At 42.9% G+C, this 22245-nt stretch overlaps 1 pseudogene; it reads right to left on the bottom strand.

The window, feature by feature from the left end:
- LOC137537193 (zinc finger protein 850-like) overlaps nucleotides 1–22245 on the bottom strand; it is a 139754-nt pseudogene that overhangs the window by 63542 nt on the left and 53967 nt on the right.

The raw sequence follows: 22245 nt of genomic DNA, 5'->3' as shown, positions 1-22245 counted from the left end.
AATTGGTGCTGCTCATGGTTAACAGTGTATTGCGTGGCCAAAAAGCAATCCGATTGTGTGTATTATCATTTTAACAGTGACAAGGGAGATAATAAAATTCAGGGTGTTTGAGAGCTGGAGAGCTAAGTCATTCAAATATTTATTTGTGCCAAACTGAAAAAAAAAATACCATTTTAAAAGTGATGGTACAATATTAGCAAAACTGCATAAGTACAAATGTTACAAAATATGTATATTTGAATAGCCCTGGGCCTCTAGTTTTCAGAATTATGACATTTATGGATTTTCTTGCAGGGCTGTGGAGTCGTGGAGTCGGAGCAATTTTGGGTGCCTGGAGTCGGAGTCGGGAAAAAATGTACCGACTCCTAATGAATTTAAACTGTAATTAAAATAGAAACTATGATAAAATGTTCTGTTTCTCAGATAATAGTCATTAAAAATAATGTATATATACAGTATATATACAGTATATATACAGTAATAGCTGTGCTTAGTCCACAAAAATGAAATAAACCAATCAAAATTAGTTACTTGTGCTGCTTCAATAAAGCAGTCCCCGTATTTTTTAAGTCAGATATACATATCTGATTGTGACTGTATATATGATGTGTACACAGGAATCTCTTATATATACTAAATAACATCTATGCTGTAAGAATAAAGCCTGATGTGTAGCCGTGTCACTAATAGAGATGGTCAATGAGATGGAAATAATTCTGCATTGATGCTGGTTTATGCAAATGTATGCACTCTCTTTGCTCATGAAATCAAATAAATTGATATGTTGTTAAAATTTAGTTTGGTGACTACAAATTAAAGGGTACCTGAGACGGATGAAAAGAAAAGTGTTATACATACCTGGGGCTTTTTCCAACCCCCTTCAGGCTGATCAGTCCCTCGCTGTCCTCCTCCACCACCTGGATCTTCTGCTATGAGTCCCGGTAATTCAGCCAGTCAGAGCAGTCTGGCTACGTGCCACTTCCACAGCCAGGAGCGTTCTGCACCTGCGCAATAGTGCTGTGCAGGTGTAGTACGCTCCCAGCGGCGGAGTGTGTGCATGCGCACTACACCAGACTGGCTCAAGTACCTGGACTCATAGCAGAAGATCCAGGTGGTGGAGGAGGACAGCGAGGGACTGATTAGCCTGAAGGGGGCTGGAGGAAGCCCCAGGTATGTATAAAACTTAAATTTCATCTGTCTCCGGTTTACTTTGTAACACAGTAGTACTATACTCTACATATGCACTCCCCACAGAGATGCAGGGAATCCACTGAGAATGTTGTGCACATTGAACACAGAGGTGTTGTCTATTACCCATAAACCTTGTTCAGATTGTGCATGAAGAATGTGTAATAGAGGAAGAATCTCCTCATTCCCCTGCAGAGTACCTGCACATCACTCTTACATGTACCCACAGTTATATTACCTAGGGCCTGATCCATGTTCAGATTGTGCATGAAGAATGTGTAATAGAGGAAGAATCTCCTTATTCTCCTGCAGTGTACCTGCACATCATTCTTACATGTACCAACAGTTACATTGCCTAGGGCCTGATAGATGTTCTTCCTCCGGTCTGTACCTTTTACAAGTACTCTTACCAAGGACTAGTTTTAGTCTAAAGGGAATAAATATAATAGTCTCCATATCCTTCTCACTTCAGTTGTCTTGTAAAATTCCTAAGCGTTGGCAGTTAAGAGACGAATTTCACGTTACATACTGTTAATCAACAAAATTGTAATATGCAAATTAGAGGAGTCGGAGTCGAGGAGTTGGTGGAATCCTAAACTGAGGAGTCGGAGTATTTTTGGTCCGACTCCACAGCCCTGTTTTCTTGACTGTTCAGATGCTCCATGGGCTTTTCTAAGAAAGAATGACTGTATTGCTTTTCGTGCAAAAAATGTCAATCGGTGCTGCTCATGGTTAACAGTGTATTGCGTGGCCAAAAAGCTATCTGTTTATGTATATAGGGTATCATTTTCATTGTGAGAAGTGAGAGAATAGAATTTGGGGTGTTTGAGAGCTGAGGCCTATGACATTTGATTTTTTTTAGCGGCACACTGAATGAGAAGCAATAAAATTGTTATTTTCATATACTTTGTACCAAAATTAAACACTTGTAAAAAAATAAATAAACAGACAAAAGTGACAGAATTTGAAAAGAGAATACATATATAGTTACTTTAGGGACTCCGTTTTTAAATATGTATGCCATGAGGGTGTATTACCCTTATTTTTGCTAATACGGCCTTGTAATCATTGGTAGTGTGTAATGAAAAAATGAAAACCACAACTTACTTAAAATATACCTTTATTTCCAAATAATACATTGTCACCATACTTTGTACTATGGACATAATTCAAACCTTGTGATAACCAGGACAAATAGGCAGATAAAATGTGTGGGTTTTATGTACAGTAGCATTTTTTTTATTTTAAAACTATAGGGGATGGAATTGGATACATTGTGTATTTATTTTCCTTGTTTTTCCCTTTAAAATGTATAGAAAGTAAATTAATAACTGAAAACAAATAATCACCCCCCAAAAAGCCTTATTTGTGGTGAAAAAAACAAGGTATAGATCATTTTGTTGGGATAAGTATTGAAAAAGTTATGAAAGGGAAGAGCGCTGACAGGTGAAAATGGCTCTGGTCGTTAGGGTAGAAACCCTTGGGGTGAAGTGGTTAAAGCAAACAAAGTGTATTAAAGGATACCCAAAGTGACATGATGAGATAGACATGGGTATGTACAGTGCCTAGCACACAAATAACTATGCTGTGTTCCTTTTTTTTTTTCTTTCTCTTTCTGAAAGAGTTAAAAATCAGGTATGTAAGTTGCTGACTCAGTCCTGACTCAGACAGGAAGTGACTACAGTGTGACCCTTACTGATAAGAAATTCCCCTTTTTATCTCTTTCTTGCTCTCAGAAGACATTTTCTGCTAGGAAAGTGTTTTATAGTTGAAATTTCTTATCAGTGAGGGTCACACTGTAGTCACTTCCTGTCTGAGTCAGCCACTTACATACCTGATTTTTAAATCTTTCAGAAAGAGAAAGAAAAAAAAAGGAACACAGCCTAGTTATTTGTGTGCTAGGCACTGTACATCCCCATGTCTATCTCATCATGTCACATGTCATTTCGGGTATCCTTTAAAGGCTCTGGGTGTAATAGAGCCTTCCCATTCCTCTCATGGTCCCCTCATTCCAGCGCTGAAACCCCTGTACAAATCTGACACATTGGGAGTCTTCCAAATGGCTTCGGAAGCCCGAGTGCTCCTTTAGACAGGCGGCTCAGTACTGTGCACGGGCAGGAGCGCGCACTCATGCAGGCGCAGTATGGAGCCGTCTGTTTATGGGAGTACTCAGGCTCCTCCCAAAGCCCTCGGAAGCCTCCCGTGGCAGCACAGAGCAGTCTGGAACCCATCGGTTTAAGGACTGCTAATGGGGGTGACATCGCTGGAAAGAGGGGACCAGGAGAGGAATGGGAGGGCTCTCTCCTTAGGTGAGAATATGTTTTTTAATACACTTCAGGTTTGCTTTAAATTCCACAATTACTACGGAAGAGGTACTCTCCATTAATAAGTCACTTGAAAAATCTACAACTTCTGGAAATTTGCTGATGTTTTAGTTAACCCCCCCTCACCACTCTGTACAATGATATTTTCTGTGGTAGCAAGTTTTCCCCGGAGATGCGCTTCTTTTACCCTCATCCCCAACCCCGGGGCCGACCACACGTCTCCTGCTGGTTTCCACCCACCTTCAATACTCACAGAGAATCTATGGGGTACTTACCTCAGGAGGGGAAGCCTCTGGATGCTAATGAGGCTTTCCCCATCCTCTTCAGCCTCTGGGAGCCAGTGCTGTAGGCAGCAATGGGAAGTACCTCCAGGAAAAGTACGACTGATGGAAGAACCCCATAGGGGCACTTTTTACCTTACAGGTTGACTTTAATCATAATATTTAAGAGACTGTGTAACAACATTTTGAGCCTTATTTCTTCTATCCTATATGTTCTTATAGCTGTTCCAATGTGGTCTGGATTACTGCAGCCTTTCCTACTTGCACAGTGGCTGTGTTATCTCTGTTATATGATCTAATCTTCTCTCCTCTGTCGGGCTCAGGCAGTCAGGCTGGAATGTGCTGTGCTGCTTGTGATTGGATATAAGCTATACACACCCTCTCCAGGCCCAGGAGAACATAATGAATAGAATGGTATGCTTTTTATTGTAAGAATTTTACAGTACAGATTCTCTTTAAGGTTTTTGCCAAGATCCTGGCTCTGAGATTGGGGCCAATAGTTGGGCATTTGGTTACAGACAACCAGATTGAACGTTGTAATAACAGCGCAGGAGATTTGGGAGCAGCCGGCGCCACCACAGGCTGTAATAGGAATTACGGCTATAGCAGCGCACAGTCAGTAACTTCGGCGCCGTCAGAAGACGGAGCTCAAGTTACTTTTAAAACACTGTAATTTGGCTGCCAGCAATAGCTGAAAGCCAAATTACATCATTCCCCATCATCCACGTCGACCTGGAGGGCAATAGTAATTAAAGTGGGATTGTCACTTGTCACTATAAAAATAAAACTTCAACAGCAACTGGTCTGAGTGTATTACGTGATAAAGATGCTAATCCTGCATTAAAAAAAAAATCTTTTTATCCATGCTATATTCCTCCTCTTCCTTTTGTTTCCCTGCCTAGCTGACTAGCTGAAACATGATCCCCTGCTCACTTGTGTTTACAAGTAAGGCATTGGTGACCCAGTGATTGGAGGAGAAAAGAAAAAAGTTAAGGTAAGAATGACATCAGGATTTAGCCTCAAACTGTGGTCAGGAACAGAATTCTCTTCATTTACTATATAAAATTCACTGAAATCAAAATGTGGACAGTACAATACATGTGTTATGTAAGTAGATCAAGTATTTATCTACTTATACATCTGTTTTTTTTCCCTAGCATAGTACGGCTGATCCTACTGCTTTAACACCGCTGGGACCTGTGCAGGAGCAAGGGTGTGCCGTAGATCCCAGGTTTCTGCTATTGGGTATTCATATCACTAAGGCCTTCAACTCTGTTCACTGGCAGTATATGGCTACTTCACTATGGAGTTTTGGGCTCTCTGGCCCTTTATGATGATAAAGATTTCTTACTAGCGTGAGATCTCTCATGTTTGACAAGGTCTCCTTTGGCTACAAAACATTTCCCACACTCAGCACATGAATAGGGCTTCTCACCAGTGTGAGATCTCTCATGTATGACAAGTAGTGATTTCCTTACAAAACATTTCCCACACTCAGCACATGAATAGGGCTTCTCACCAGTGTGAGATTTCTCATGTCTGACAAGGTCTGCTTTCTGCATAAAACATTTACTACACTCAGCACACGAATAGGGCTTTTCACCAGTGTGAGATCTCTCATGTATGACAAGCAGTGATTTCCATACAAAACATTTCCCACACTCAGCACATGAAAAGGGCTTGTCACCAGTATGGAATTTCTTATGTATGGCAAGGCTTGATTTATACCCAAAACATTTTCCACACTCAGCACATGAATAGGGCTTTTCACCAGTGTGAGATCTCTCATGTATGACAAGCAGTGATTTCCGTACAAAACATTTCCCACACTCAGCACATGAATAGGGCTTCTTACCAGTGTGAGATTTCTCATGTATGACAAGTGATCCGGTGTCTACAAAACATTTCCCACACTCAATACAGGAATATGGCTTCACACCAGAATGAGATCTCTCATGCCTGACAAGTGATCCTGTGTTTACAAAACATTTCCCACACTCAAAACATGAATGTGGCTTCTCACCAGTGTGAGTTCTCTTATGTCTGTAAAGATTTGTATTCTGTGTAAAACATTTTCCACACTCAGCACATGAATAGGGCTTTACACCAGTGTGAGATCTCTCGTGTGTGATGAGCTTTGATTTCTGTATAAAGCATTTCCCACACTCAACACACGAATAGGGCTTCTCACCAGTGTGAGATCTCGCATGACTAACAAGATGTGATTTATCTGCATAACATTTCCCACACTCAGAACATGAAAAGGGCTTCTCACCAGTGTGAGATTTCACATGTCTGACAAGCTCTGCTTTCTCTACAAAACATTTCCCACACTCAGAACATGAATATGGCTTCACACCAGTGTGATTACAGCTCTCATGTCTGGCAAGATGCGATTTCCTAACAAAACATTTCCCACACTCAGCACATGAATAGGGCTTCTCACCAGTGTGACATCTCAAATGTACGTAAAGGCTGGATTGTTGCCCAAAACATTTCCCACACTCGGCACATGAATATGGCTTCTCACCAGTGTGAATTCTCTCATGTATGACAAGATATGATTTCCTCACAAAACACTTCCCACATGTGGAACAGGAATGAGACCCTCCAGCAGGGGGAGAGCTGTGCTGGGTATGAGGCCCCTCAGGGTTAGACAGGAGAGGGGAGTCTGGGGGGATATTTGGGGTAACCAGGATATCTGCAGGAGACTCTTTTCCAGTGACATCATCATCCATTGTACAGTCTGTGGATACAGAGAGACGAGTCTCTGAGAGGTTCCTGATGCCGGGACTCCGCCCTGCAAATAGAGAAACATCATCACTTCCTGTTAGAGAATTCTGAGGGGAGGAACAATTATCATTAGGGATGGTCAGTGAGCTGCTGCTAATTCCAAGTTGATGCAAAGTTTATGCAGATTAGCATATAATTAGCATACAATTAGCCCAGAGTTGTCACTGGTCATCACTAGTTATCAGCCTGACAGGGAACTTCAGAAGGTTGTGCTCATTACAGGTGGCCATTAACATGACTATAACTTTGCCTTGCATGCTAATATTATGTAGCTTGGAATTCAGCCAATCAAAAGCATTTCCTGACAAATGTGATTATTTGCATACAATTTGCATTACATTTGCATACAAGTCAGTTATATGCATCTCACTGACCCTCCCTACTCAAAGCATTGGCCATACATTGAGAAGCAGTAATTGCAGAGCTTGATGAGACAATGGAAGCAATGTGTTACTCCTGTGACAACAGACCTATATGTACTTTTATAGCAAGAAATCTGTGTTATGTGTGTAGAGCAATGTTGTCACTTACACATTCAGGTGTCCTTACATTGAGAAGAAGTTAGGAGGTGCCTGGAGATGGCAGCATCGGCAGCTTGCTCTGTCTTTTTATGTTTGTTTCATGTGTTTTTGTTTTTCCAACATTGCCTTGTGCAACCCAACCCAGATAACCTTCCCCAGCGAACAAATACGGAGCATTCAGGGCTCAGCTGCACCTGATCTACCCCTGGATACTTCATCTACTCTTAGCCTTCTGGGGATTCTGACCAGTGGAGTTACAGTGCTGAATCAGGCAGTGAGGCTTAGAAGAAGAGGCAAGCTCTCCAGGATCCAGGTGCACTTTTGGCGTAGAGGACTGTGTTCACCGCTACCTGGAATCATACTCTCTAATGTCAGGTCAATATACAACAAACTAGATGAGCTTCAACTACTGATCAGGGCTAAGAAGGACTTTTACCTCTCTGCTGCTCTTTGCTTTACAGAAACCTATCTGAGCTGATACCAGACAATGCTCTGCAGCTTAATGGATTTACACTCTACAGATCTGACCAGGACCCACTTACTTCTGGGAAAGGAGGAGGGCTCTGTTTCTATATCAATGATAAGTGGTGTAAGGATGTCACGGTTATTAGGAGCAGAGATGTCAGTGAACGGTTCCCAAACCGTTCACCGGCGAACCCCTCACCTTGTACTACTTCCCGGTCGCTATGACCCTGAGTAGTACGACTGCGCTGGCCCAGCAGTGCGCGTCTTAGATCGCGCTCCTGTTGCCGGGCACTTTCTGTGCATGTGCGTGATGTCATGAGTGACGTCACACTCATGCGCAGAGAGTGCCCAGCAACAGGCGTGCGATCTAGGACGCGCATTGCCGGGACAGCGCAGCCGTACTACTCTGGGTCATAGCGACCCGGAAGTAGTACTGGCCCATAGGGGTTCGCCACCATCTCTAATTAGGAGGACATGCTTGGCTGGGCTGGGAACACTCTTCATAAACTGCAGACCCTCCTATTCACCCCATGAGCTTTCTTCATTTATTCTGGTTGCTGTGTACATCCCTCCACAAACATGCATGCAGCCGGCCCTCCAGGAACTCGCAGATCAGATCACCGAGGTGGAGAGGGGGCACCCTGATTCTTTTCTCATCATTCTAGAGGATTCCAACAGTGCCAACCTAAACAGAGAACTTCCACAATACAAGCAACTAGAGGAGGTAAAACACCTGATCACTGTTACACTACGGCTAAGGACTCTCATCACTGTCTGCAGAGCAGCTCTGGGGATCGCTGATCATGCTGTGATACAGATCATCCCAACATAGGCCTGGTGCACACCAGAGGAGTTTTTCTGAGCGTTTTGAGGTTTTAAATCTGCTGCAAATGTTATCCTATGTGTCTGTGCACAGTGGAGCAATGAGGTTTTGTAAAAAACCCCATAGCATTACATTGGGAAGAGCTTTTAGAGGTTTCAAAAGCTCTTCCCGATGTAATGCTATGGGTTTTTTTTTACAAAACTCCTCTGGTGTGCACCGGGCCATACAGAGACTAAAAACAATAACGATAAACCCTGGTTTACATCACATCTTAGGAAGCTGCGCCTCGATAAAGAAAGGGCGTATCGGACAGGCGATAAAGTCCTCTACAAAGCTGCGAAATACAAACTGCAGAGAGCCATTACCGGCGCAAAAAAAAAAAAAAGATTACTCTAAGAAACTCGAGGAAAAATGTTCCAAGGCAGACTAGTCCACAATATGGAAATCTCCAACTACAGAAAAAAACCTCCACAATCACTAGACAACCTGCACTTTGCAAATGAGCTGAATACATTTTATTGCAGGTTTGACACTAACAACAAAAGCCAAACACACCAAGTCAATTTGCATCTCTGCAACAGGCAAACTGAGCACTCCACCAACCAGCCAAAGTCTCCACCCCTGCGGTGCCTCAGCATCTACACAACACAGGAGGCCAGCCACAATCTGCTAACCTGTCCCCAGATTTGCATGTTCTACCAAGATGCCAATCAGATGTAAACAAACTCTTCAAAAGACAGAACACTATAGGCTCGTACACACGCCGTACTAAAGGCAACAACGGGTCCGTCATCACCTCCCGCTGGGCGGGTTTTAAGCAGACAGTACAGCATGTGTACAGTCTGTCGGCGGACTGATAAGGCTGTTTCTGAACGATCCGCCCGGCGGATTTAATACTATAAAAAATATATGATGTGTTGTTTAATACTGCTTTAATAAATAAAAATGTATGTTTGCTGTAATATACCTGTCAGATGTCCTTATTTCTGTTACTGCATTCTAGTGCAGTGTGTGCAGCCATATGTTGGTTGGCAAGTTGACAGTGCCATCCAGCTTATTTCTACTTCCTCCAGCCCCTCCTTCCTCAAGCAGCTCTTTTCTCCAATCACTGTGCAGTATGCAAATTAGCCTGTGATAGTGTACAGTTACAGTGATGTCATCTGGCTGCGCCTGTGTATGTAATGTCTGTCTGTGTTATCCAGCCTGTCATTTTTCAGCTTTTGTGTATGCTCTGCTGTCAGTGTGATTTATGGTGGTGGTGTACAGTGGTGTATGCGCAGCTGACAGGTCTCCCTCTTATCAGATTAGATAAGAGAGAGATTTGTCTCTTGGTCGAATCTGCCCATACATTGCTAGGTGTATGGCTACTATTATGCTGGGAATACACGGGTCGATCCGGTGCTCGATTAGCCGCCGGATCGACCCCAGCCGCGTCCCCGCTCGCCCGCGCGGATCGATTGCCGCTCGTCCCCGCCGGCGCTTCCTTATCAGCACTCGATTCCCTGCCATTGTCCGCCGGTGGGGGTCGAGCGGCTTGATCGGGCCAGCTGAATATTATCAGCTGGCCGATACACGGTACAGAAACGTACTGTGTATCCCCAGCATTAGACACAAAACACAGACATAAACCCACTTATGCTAAGTAGTGTACACACCACAATACACACCACAATGATAATTACTAATAGCTGAATAGCTGAAAGGTGGGGGAAAAGTCTCTCTCCTAATTATCTTCCCTTATCAACAGCCATGTTGTTCCACAGAAAGCCCAAAATAGCAGGAGGCAGGAATCCAGCCCTGCGATCCCATCTAATTTAGTCCGGTACCATCTGGAAATAATCACCTCCGATGGCTTGTAAGACTGTGAGCGAACTGACGTTAAAAGACCAGTTGCTGGATCATCAGATAATAATGTGACAAAGTGCGCCAATCCTGTCTAATCTGGCACCGTTACCATTCGGGCAACCATGATGGCTTGAAATACAGCGAGCAGACTTACATAAACGATTGGTCTCACAAGTGCCCACAATGTGGCGTATGCGCAGTCACCCTCCAGTTCCTGTTCCCTTTGCCGCAGTTTACCATTCAGCCTCAGACCCTGAGGGAATCCTGAAGGGAGTCAGCACTGCAGGCAAAGTAACCTTTTGGATTGGTTGGCGAGTCCACACACAGTCCAATTTTGATTGTATGTACAATCGATACAATCTGTGATCTCATATAGAGACCAGGTCGCTGCCACCAATCTGCAATTAAGCGTGCAAATATGCTAACTCTAGCTAAATCCTGTAGAAAGAAGGTTAATTCACAATCTTTCTAGGAAATAGCAAAACTAACAATAGTTATATCAAACCGGTTATGGTAACGTTCTCTCAGGAAACATGAACTCTTTGCAGAGATTTCCGTCCCGGTCAGCCTCTATTTCTAATACTCTTTCATAGACCCGACACCAGCTTACAGATCAGGTGTTTCTGAGTCTTCTGACTGGATTAGAGGCATTGTTGTTTTAGATGCAGATGTGTATTTCAGACACTACTGCAGCCAGAGAGATCAGCAGGATAGCCAGGCAACTGGTATTGTTTAGAAAGGAAATCATCCATACTCAACTCACTTTAGGTGTATTTTAAGGTTTGTGGCACATAAGACTTTGAGGCTAGGAACACACTTAACAGAAACGCTAGCGTTGCGGAAAACGCAGCATTTTTGCCGCTAATGCAAGTCAATGGGCTGCATACAAAAAAAAACGCATATAAAAAATAGGCACGTTTTTAAAAAATGCTGGTTTTGTTGCATAATTTTCAAAAATGCACCAAGAACGCACATAAAGTCAATGGTAACGCAATGTATTGCATTTTGTATGCGCTTTATTATTGTTTCGTGACGTATTTCCACTTCCTGTTCTCTTCCTTTTATTTGCAAGTGTTTAGCACCTATGTTTCCTTATGTGCGCCACTTCCATTTGCAGGCTATAAGCAGCACGCTGAGCAGACTGCTGTTTTGTTTTACTCATGTCCTGATGTAGTTTTGGTTGTACTACAACAGCTTTGTGAAGGAAAAAGGCCTGGAAAGATGTGGTCACCTGTAAAAACAGAATACTGTACCCTGCTCCTCAGACTAATGAAAATGAACACAATCAAAAGTGAAACGTTGGCACTGATGCCATGTAGTAAAAGGAGGAGGCGATCGTCACTGTGTCACTGCCAAACAAGTGCTTTATTAGGTATATACACACACACACACACACACACACACACACACAAACACACACACACACACACACAGGCACTGTACACACACACACACACACACACACACACACACACACACACACACACACACACACACACACACACCAAAAGTTTGGACACACCTCATTCAAAGAGTTTTCTTTATTTTCATGACTATGAACATTGTAGATCCACACTGAAGGCATCCAAACTATGAATTAACACATGTGGAAGTATAGTACATAACCAAAAAGTGTGAAACAACTGAAAATATGTCATATTCTAGGTTCTTTGCATTCTTTTCATGAGCTTCAAGAGGTAGTCACCTGAAATGGTTTTCACTTCACAGGTGTGTCCTGTCAGGTTTAATAAGTGGGATTTCTTGCCTTATAAATGGGGATGGGACCATCAGTTGCGTTGTGGAGAAGTCAGGTGGATACACAGCTGATAGTCCTACTGAATAGACTGTTAGAATTTGTATTATGGCAAGAAAAAAGCAACTAAGTAAAGAAAAACAAGTGGCCATCATTACTTTAAGAAATGAAGGTCAGTCAGACCGAAAAATTGGGAAAACTTTGAAAGTGTCCCCAAGTGCAGTCTCAAAAACCATCAAACGCTACAAAGAAACTGGCTCACATGCGGACCGCCCCAGGAAAGGAAGACCAAGAGTCACCTCTGCTGCGGAGGATAAGTTCATCCGAGTCACCAGCCTCAGAAATTGCAGGTTAACAGCAGCTCGGATTAGAGACCAGGTCAATGCCACACAGAGTTCTAGCAGCAGACACATCTCTAGAACAACTGTTAAGAGGAGACTGTGTGAATCAGGCCTTCATGGTAGAATATCTGCTAGAAATTCACTGCTAAGGACAAGCAACAAGCAGAAGAGACTTGTTTGGGCTAAAGAGCACAAGGTATGGACATTAGACCAGTGGAAATCTGTGCTTTGGTCTGTTGAGTGCAAATTTGAGATTTTTGGTTCCAACCACCGTGTCTTTGTGTGACGCAGAAAAGGTGAACAGATGTACTCTACATGCCTGGTTTCCACCATGAAGCATGGAGGAGGAGGTGTGATGGTGTGGGGGTGCTTTGCTGGTGACACTGTTGGGGATTTATTCAAATTTGAATGCATACTGAACCAGCATGGCTACCACAGCATCTTGCAGCGGCATGCTATTCCATCCAGGTTTGCATTTATTTGGACCATTATTTATTTTTCAACAGGACAAAGCCCTTACTCAGCCTGGAGGTGTGTTTGGGGTCAAACTGACCAGGAAGGAGAGTGATGGGGTGCTGCACCAGATGACCTGGCCTCCACAGTCACCAGACCTGAACCCAATCGAGATGGTTTGGGGTGAGCTGGACCGCAGAGTTAAGGCAAAAGGGCCAACAAGTGCTAAGCATCTCTGGGAACTCCTTCATGACTGTTGGAAGACCATTTCAGGTGACTACCTCTTGAAGCTCATCAAGAGAATGCCAAGAGTGTGCAAAGTAGTAATCAAAGTAATAGGGGTGTGATGTGTAATGTGACTGCACAGTGTGCCTGTAATGAGGTATAAACACACTATGTACATGGAATGTTAGAGGTAATAGGGTGTGATGTGTGTAATGTGCCTGTAATGAGGTGTAAACACACTATGTACACAGGGAATGTGAGAAGTAATAGGGGTGTGATGTGTGTAATGTGGCTGCACAGTGTGCCTGTAATGAGGTATAAACACACTATGTACACAGGGAATGTGAGAAGTAATAGGGGTGTGATGTGTGTAATGTGACTGCACAGTGTGCCTGTAATGAGGTATAAACACACTATGTACACAGGGAATGTGAGAAGTAATAGGGGTGTGATGTGTAATGTGACTGCACAGTGTGCCTGTAATGAGGTATAAACACACTATGTACACAGGGAATGTGAGAAGTAATAGGGGTGTGATGTGTAATGTGACTGCACAGTGTACCTGTAATGAGGTATAAACACACTATGTACACAGGGAATGTGAGAAGTAATAGGGGTGTGATGTGTAATGTGACTGCACAGTGTGCCTGTAATGAGGTATAAACACACTATGTACACAGGGAATGTGAGAAGTAATAGGGGTGTGATGTGTGTAATGTGACTGCACAGTGTGCCTGTAATGAGGTATAAGCACACCATGTACACAGGGAATGTGAGAAGTAATAGGGGTGTGATGTGTGTAATATGACTGCACAGTGTGCCTGTAATGAGGTATAAACACACTATGTACAGAGGGAATGTGAGAAGTAATAGGGAAGTGGTGTGTAATGTGACTGCACAGTGCGCCTGTAATGAGGTATAAACACACTATGTACACGGAATGTTAGAGGTAATAGGGTGTGATGTGTGTAATGTGCCTGTAATGAGGTATAAACACACTATGTACACAGGGAATGTGAGAAGTAATAGGGGTGTGATGTGTGTAATGTGGCTGCACAGTGTGCCTGTAATGAGGTATAAACACACAATGTACACAGGGAATGTGAGAAGTAATAGGGGTGTGATGTGTGTAATGTGGCTGCACAGTGTGCCTGTAATGAGGTATAAACACACTATGTACACAGGGAATGTGAGAAGTAATAGGGGTGTGATGTGTAATGTGACTGCACAGTGTGCCTGTAATGAGGTATAAACACACTATGTACACAGGGAATGTGAGGAGTAATAGGGGTGTGATGTGTGTAATATGACTGCACAGTGAGCCTGTAATGAGGTATAAACACACTATGTACACAGGGAATGTGAGAAGTAATAGGGTGTGATGTGTGTAATGTGACTGCACTGTGTGCCTGTAATGAGGTATAAACACACTATGTACACAGGGAATGTGAGAAGTAATAGGGGTGTGATGTGTAATGTGACTGCACAGTATGCCTGTAATGAGGTATAAACACACTATGTACACAGGGAATGTGAGCAGTAATAGGGGTGTGATGTGTGTAATGTGACTGCACTGTGTGCCTGTAATGAGGTATAAACACACTATGTACACAGGGAATGTGAGAAGTAATAGGGGTGTGATGTGTAATGTGACTGCACAGTGTGCCTGTAATGAGGTATAAACACACAATGTACACAGGGAATGTGAGAAGTGATAGGGATGTGATGTGTAATGTGACTGCACAGTGTGCCTGTAATGAGGTATAAACACACTATGTACACAGGGAATGTGAGCAGTAATAGGGGTGTGATGTGTGTAATGTGACTGCACAGTGTGCCTGTAATGACGTATAAACACACTATGTACACAGGGAATGTGAGAAGTAATAGGGGTGTGCTGTGTAATGTGACTGCACAGTGTGCCTGTAATGAGGTATAAACACACTATGTACACAGGGAATGTGAGAAGTAATAGGGGTGTGATGTGTATAATGTGACTGCACAGTGTGCCTGTAATGAGGTATAAACACACTATGTACACAGGGAATGTGAGACGTAATAGAGGTGTGATGTGTAATGTGACTGCACAGTGTGCCTGTAATGTGGTATAAACACACTATGTACACAGGGAATGCGAGAAGTAATAGGGTGTGATGTGTGTAATGTGACTGCACAGTGTGCCTGTAATGAGGTATAAACACACTATGTACACAGGGAATGTGAGAAGTAATAGGGGTGTGATGTGTGTAATGTGACTGCACAGTGCGCCTGTAAAGAGGTATAAACACACTATGTATACAGGGAATGTGAGAAGTAAAGGGGGTGTGATGTGTAATGTGACTGCACAGTGTGCCTGTAATGAGGTATAAACACACTATGTACACAGGGAATGTGAGAAATAATAGGGGTGTGATGTGTAATGTGACTGCACAGTGTGCCTGTAATGAGGTATAAACACACTATGTACACAGGGAATGTGAGCAGTAATAGGGGTGTGATGTATGTAATATGACTGCACAGTGAGCCTGTAATGAGGTATAAACACACTATGTACACAGGTAATGTGAGGAGTAATAGGGGTGTGATGTGTAATGTGACTGCACAGTGTGCCTGTAATGAGGTATAAACACACTATGTACACAGGGAATGTGAGAAGCAATAGGGGTGTGATGTGTGTAATGTGACTGCACAGTGTGCCTGTAATGAGGTATAAACACACTATGTACACAGGGAATGTGAGAAGCAATAGGGGTGTGATGTGTGTAATGTGACTGCACAGTGTGCCTGTAATGAGGTATAAACACACTATGTACACAGGGAATGTGAGACGTAATAGGGGTGTGATGAGTGTAATGTGACTGCACAGTGTGCCTGTAATGAGGTATAAACACACTAATGTACACAGGGAATGCGAGAAGTAATAGGGAAGTGATGTGTAATGTGACTGCACAGTGTGCCTGTAATGAGGTATAAACACACTATGTACACAGGGAATGTGAGACGTAATAGGGGTGTGATGTGTGTAATGTGACTGCACAGTGTGCCTGTAATGAGGTATAAACACACTATGTACACAGGGAATGTGAGAAGTAATAGGGGTGTGATGTGTGTAATGTGTGCAGTGTGCCTGTAATGAGGTGTAAACACACTATGTACACAGGGAATGTGAGAATTAATAGGGGTAAGGTGTGTGTAATGTGACTGCATAGTGTGCCTGTAATGAGGTATAAACACACTATGTAGACAGGGAATGTGAGAAGTAATAGGGGTGTGATGTGTGTAATGTGACTGCACAGTGTGCCTGTAATGAGGTATAAACACACTATGTACACAGGGAATGTGAGAAGTAATAGGGGTGTGATGTGTTATGTGACTGCACAGTGCGCCTGTAATGAGGTATAAACACACTATGTACAAAGGGAATGTGAGAAGTAATAGGGGTGTGATGTGTAATGTGACTGCACAGTGTGCCTGTAATGAGGAATAAACACACTATGTACACAGGGAATGTGAGAAGTAATAGGGGTGTGATGTGTAATGTGACTGCACAGTGTGCCTGTAATGTGGTATAAACAAATTATGTACACAGGGAATGTGAGAAGTAATAGGGGTGTGATGTGTAATGTGACTGCACAGTGTGCCTGTAATGAGGTATAAACACACTATGTACACAGGGAATGTGAGAAGTAATAGGGGTGGGATGTGTGTAATGTGACTGCACAGTGTGCCTGTAATGAGGTATAAACACAGTATGTACACAGGGAATGTGAGAAGTAATAGGGGTGTGATGTGTAATGCGACTGCAGAGTGCGCCTGTAATGAGGTATAAACACACTATGTACACAGGGAATGTGAGAAGTAATAGGGGTGTGATGTGTAATGTGACTGCACAGTGTGCCTGTAATGTGGTATAAACAAATTATGTACACAGGGAATGTGAGAAGTAATAGGGGTGTGATGTGTAATGTGACTGCACAGTATGCTTGTAATGAGGTATAAACACACTATGTACACAGGGAATGTGAGAAGTAATAGGGGTGGGATGTGTGTAATGTGACTGCACAGTGTGCCTGTAATCAGGTATAAACACACTATGTACACAGGGAATGTGAGAAGTAATAGGGGTGTGATGTATGTAATATGACTGCACAGTGAGCCTATAAAGAGGTATAAACACACTATGTACACAGGGAATGTGAGGCGTAATAGGGGTGTGATGTGTAATGTGACTGCACAGTGTGCCTGTAATGAGGTATAAACACACTATGTACACAGGGAATGTGAGAAGTAATAGGGAAGTGATGTGTAATGTGACTGCACAGTGTGCCTGTAATGAGGTATAAACACACTATGTACACAGGGAATGTGAGAAGTAATAGGGGTGTGATGTGTGTAATGTGGCTGCACAGTGTGCCTGTAATGAGGTATAAACACACTATGTACACAGGGAATGTGAGAAGTAATAGGGGTGTGATGTGTGTAATGTGACTGCACAGTGTGCCTGTAATGAGGTATAAACACACTATGTACACAGGGAATGTGAGAAGTAATAGGGGTGTGATGTGTAATGTGACTGCACAGTGTGCCTGTAATGAGGTATAAACACACTATGTACACAGGGAATGTGAGAAGTAATAGGGGTGTGATGTGTAATGTGACTGCACAGTGTACCTGTAATGAGGTATAAACACACTATGTACACAGGGAATGTGAGAAGTAATAGGGGTGTGATGTGTAATGTGACTGCACAGTGTGCCTGTAATGAGGTATAAACACACTATGTACACAGGGAATGTGAGAAGTAATAGGGGTGTGATGTGTGTAATATGACTGCACAGTGTGCCTGTAATGAGGTATAAACACACTATGTACAGAGGGAATGTGAGAAGTAATAGGGAAGTGGTGTGTAATGTGACTGCACAGTGCGCCTGTAATGAGGTATAAACACACTATGTACACGGAATGTTAGAGGTAATAGGGTGTGATGTGTGTAATGTGCCTGTAATGAGGTATAAACACACTATGTACACAGGGAATGTGAGAAGTAATAGGGGTGTGATGTGTGTAATGTGGCTGCACAGTGTGCCTGTAATGAGGTATAAACACACTATGTACACAGGGAATGTGAGAAGTAATAGGGGTGTGATGTGTGTAATGTGACAGCACAGTGTGCCTGTAATGAGGTATAAACACACTATGTACACAGGGAATGTGAGGAGTAATAGGGGTGTGATGTGTGTAATATGACTGCACAGTGAGCCTGTAATGAGGTATAAACACACTATGTACACAGGGAATGTGAGAAGTAATAGGGTGTGATGTGTGTAATGTGACTGCACTGTGTGCCTGTAATGAGGTATAAACACACTGTACACAGGGAATGTGAGAAGTAATAGGGGTGTGATGTGTGTAATGTGACTGCACAGTGTGCCTGTAATGAGGTATAAACACACTATGTACACAGGGAATGTGAGAAGTAATAGGGGTGTGATGTGTAATGTGACTGCACAGTATGCCTGTAATGAGGTATAAACACACTATGTACACAGGGAATGTGAGCAGTAATAGGGGTGTGATGTGTGTAATGTGACTGCACTGTGTGCCTGTAATGAGGTATAAACACACTATGTACACAGGGAATGTGAGAAGTAATAGGGGTGTGATGTGTAATGTGACTGCACAGTGTGCCTGTAATGAGGTATAAACACACAATGTACACAGGGAATGTGAGAAGTGATAGGGATGTGATGTGTAATGTGACTGCACAGTGTGCCTGTAATGAGGTATAAACACACTATGTACACAGGGAATGTGAGCAGTAATAGGGGTGTGATGTGTGTAATGTGACTGCACAGTGTGCCTGTAATGACGTATAAACACACTATGTACACAGGGAATGTGAGAAGTAATAGGGGTGTGCTGTGTAATGTGACTGCACAGTGTGCCTGTAATGAGGTATAAACACACTATGTATACAGGGAATGTGAGAAGTAATAGGGGTGTGATGTGTAATGTGACTGCACAGTGTGCCTGTAATGAGGTATAAACACACTATGTACACAGGGAATGTGAGAAGTAATAGGGGTGTGATGTGTATAATGTGACTGCACAGTGTGCCTGTAATGAGGTATAAACACACTATGTACACAGGGAATGTGAGACGTAATAGAGGTGTGATGTGTAATGTGACTGCACAGTGTGCCTGTAATGTGGTATAAACACACTATGTACACAGGGAATGCGAGAAGTAATAGGGGTGTGATGTGTGTAATGTGACTGCACAGTGTGCCTGTAATGAGGTATAAACACACTATGTACACAGGGAATGTGAGAAGTAATAGGGGTGTGATGTGTGTAATGTGACTGCATAGTGCGCCTGTAATGAGGTATAAACACACTATGTATACAGGGAATGTGAGAAGTAAAGGGGGTGTGATGTGTAATGTGACTGCACAGTGTGCCTGTAATGAGGTATAAACACACTATGTACACAGGGAATGTGAGCAGTAATAGGGGTGTGATGTATGTAATATGACTGCACAGTGAGCCTGTAATGAGGTATAAACACACTATGTACACAGGGAATGTGAGGAGTAATAGGGGTGTGATGTGTAATGTGACTGCACAGTGTGCCTGTAATGAGGTATAAACACACTATGTACACAGGGAATGTGAGAAGTAATAGGGGTGTGATGTGTAATGTGACTGCACAGTGTGCCTGTAATGAGGTATAAACACACTATGTACACAGGGAATGTGAGAAGCAATAGGGGTGTGATGTGTGTAATGTGACTGCACAGTGTGCCTGTAATGAGGTATAAACACACTATGTACACAGGGAATGTGAGAAGCAATAGGGGTGTGATGTGTGTAATGTGACTGCACAGTGTGCCTGTAATGAGGTATAAACACACTATGTACACAGGGAATGTGAGACGTAATAGGGGTGTGATGAGTGTAATGTGACTGCACAGTGTGCCTGTAATGAGGTATAAACACACTATGTACACAGGGAATGCGAGAAGTAATAGCGGTGTGATGTGTAATGTGACTGCACAGTGTGCCTGTAATGAGGTATAAACACACTATGTACACAGGGAATGTGAGAAGTAATAGGGGTGTGATGTGTAATGTGACTGCACAGTGTGCCTGTAATGAAGTATAAACACACTATGTACACAGGGAATGTGAGAAGTAATAGGGGTGTGATGTGTGTAATGTGTGCAGTGTGCCTGTAATGAGGTGTAAACACACTATGTACACAGGGAATGTGAGAAGTAATAGGGGTGTGATGTGTGTAATGTGACTGCATAGTGTGCCTGTAATGAGGTATAAACACACTATGTAAACAGGGAATGTGAGAAGTAATAGGGGTGTGATGTGTAATGTGACTGCACAGTGTACCTGTAATGAGGTATAAACACACTATGTACACAGGGAATGTGAGAAGTAATAGGGGTGTGATGTGTGTAATGTGACTGCACAGTGTGCCTGTAATGAGGTATAAACACACTATGTACACAAGGAATGTGAGGAGTAACAGGGGTGTGATGTGTGTAATGTGGCTGCACAGTGTGCCTGTAATGAGGTATAAACACACCATGTACACAGGGAATGTGAGAAGTAATAGGGGTGTGATGTGTGTAATATGACTGCACAGTGTGCCTGTAATGAGGTATAAACACACTATGTACACAGGGAATGTGAGAAGTAATAGGGGTGTGATGTGTGTGATGTGACTGCACAGTGTGCCTGTAATGAGGTATACACACACTATGTACACAGGGAATGTGAGGAGTAATAGGGGTGTGATGTGTAATGTGACTGCACAGTGTGCCTGTAATGAGGTATAAACACACTATGTACACAGGGAATGTGAGAAGTAATAGGGAAGTGATGTGTAATGTGACTGCACAGTGTGCCTGTAATGAGGTATAAACACACTATGTACACAGGGAATGTGAGACGTAATAGGGGTGTGATGTGTGTAATGTGACTGCACAGTGTGCCTGTAATGAGGTATAAACACACTATGTACACAGGGAATGTGAGAAGTAATAGGGGTGTGATGTGTGTAATGTGGCTGCACAGTGTGCCTGTAATGAGGTATAAACACACTATGTACACAGGGAATGTGAGAAGTAATAGGGGTGTGATGTGTAATGTGTGCAGTGTGCCTGTAATGAGGTGTAAACACACTATGTACACAGGGAATGTGAGAATTAATAGGGGTGTGGTGTGTGTAATGTGACTGCATAGTGTGCCGGTAATGAGGTATAAACACACTATGTAGACAGGGAATGTGAGAAGTAATAGGGGTGTGATGTGTGTAATGTGACTGCACAGTGTGCCTGTAATGAGGTATAAACACACTATGTACACAGGGAATGTGAGAAGTAATAGGGGTGTGATGTGTTATGTGACTGCACAGTGCGCCTGTAATGAGGTATAAACACACTATGTACAAAGGGAATGTGAGAAGTAATAGGGGTGTGATGTGTAATGTGACTGCACAGTGTGCCTGTAATGAGGAATAAACACACTATGTACACAGGGAATGTGAGAAGTAATAGGGGTGTGATGTGTAATGTGACTGCATAGTGTGCCTGTAATGTGGTATAAACAAATTATGTACACAGGGAATGTGAGAAGTAATAGGGGTGTGATGTGTAATGTGACTGCACAGTGTGCCTGTAATGAGGTATAAACACACTATGTACACAGGGAATGTGAGAAGTAATAGGGGTGGGATGTGTGTAATGTGACTGCACAGTGTGCCTGTAATGAGGTATAAACACAGTATGTACACAGGGAATGTGAGAAGTAATAGGGGTGTGATGTGTAATGCGACTGCAGAGTGCGCCTGTAATGAGGTATAAACACACTATGTACACAGGGAATGTGAGAAGTAATAGGGGTGTGATGTGTAATGTGACTGCACAGTGTGCCTGTAATGTGGTATAAACAAATTATGTACACAGGGAATGTGAGAAGTAATAGGGGTGTGATGTGTAATGTGACTGCACAGTATGCTTGTAATGAGGTATAAACACACTATGTACACAGGGAATGTGAGAAGTAATAGGCGTGGGATGTGTGTAATGTGACTGCACAGTGTGCCTGTAATCAGGTATAAACACACTATGTACACAGGGAATGTGAGAAGTAATAGGGGTGTGATGTGTAATGTGACTGCATAGTATGCCTGTAATGAGGTATAAACACACTATGTA

This window comes from Hyperolius riggenbachi, chromosome 10 (assembly GCF_040937935.1).
Source record: "Hyperolius riggenbachi isolate aHypRig1 chromosome 10, aHypRig1.pri, whole genome shotgun sequence".
In the NCBI taxonomy this organism is placed as follows: Eukaryota; Metazoa; Chordata; class Amphibia; order Anura; family Hyperoliidae; genus Hyperolius; species Hyperolius riggenbachi.
Note: the sequence above shows the minus strand (reverse complement) of the source record. Positions and strands in the feature narration are given on the sequence as shown.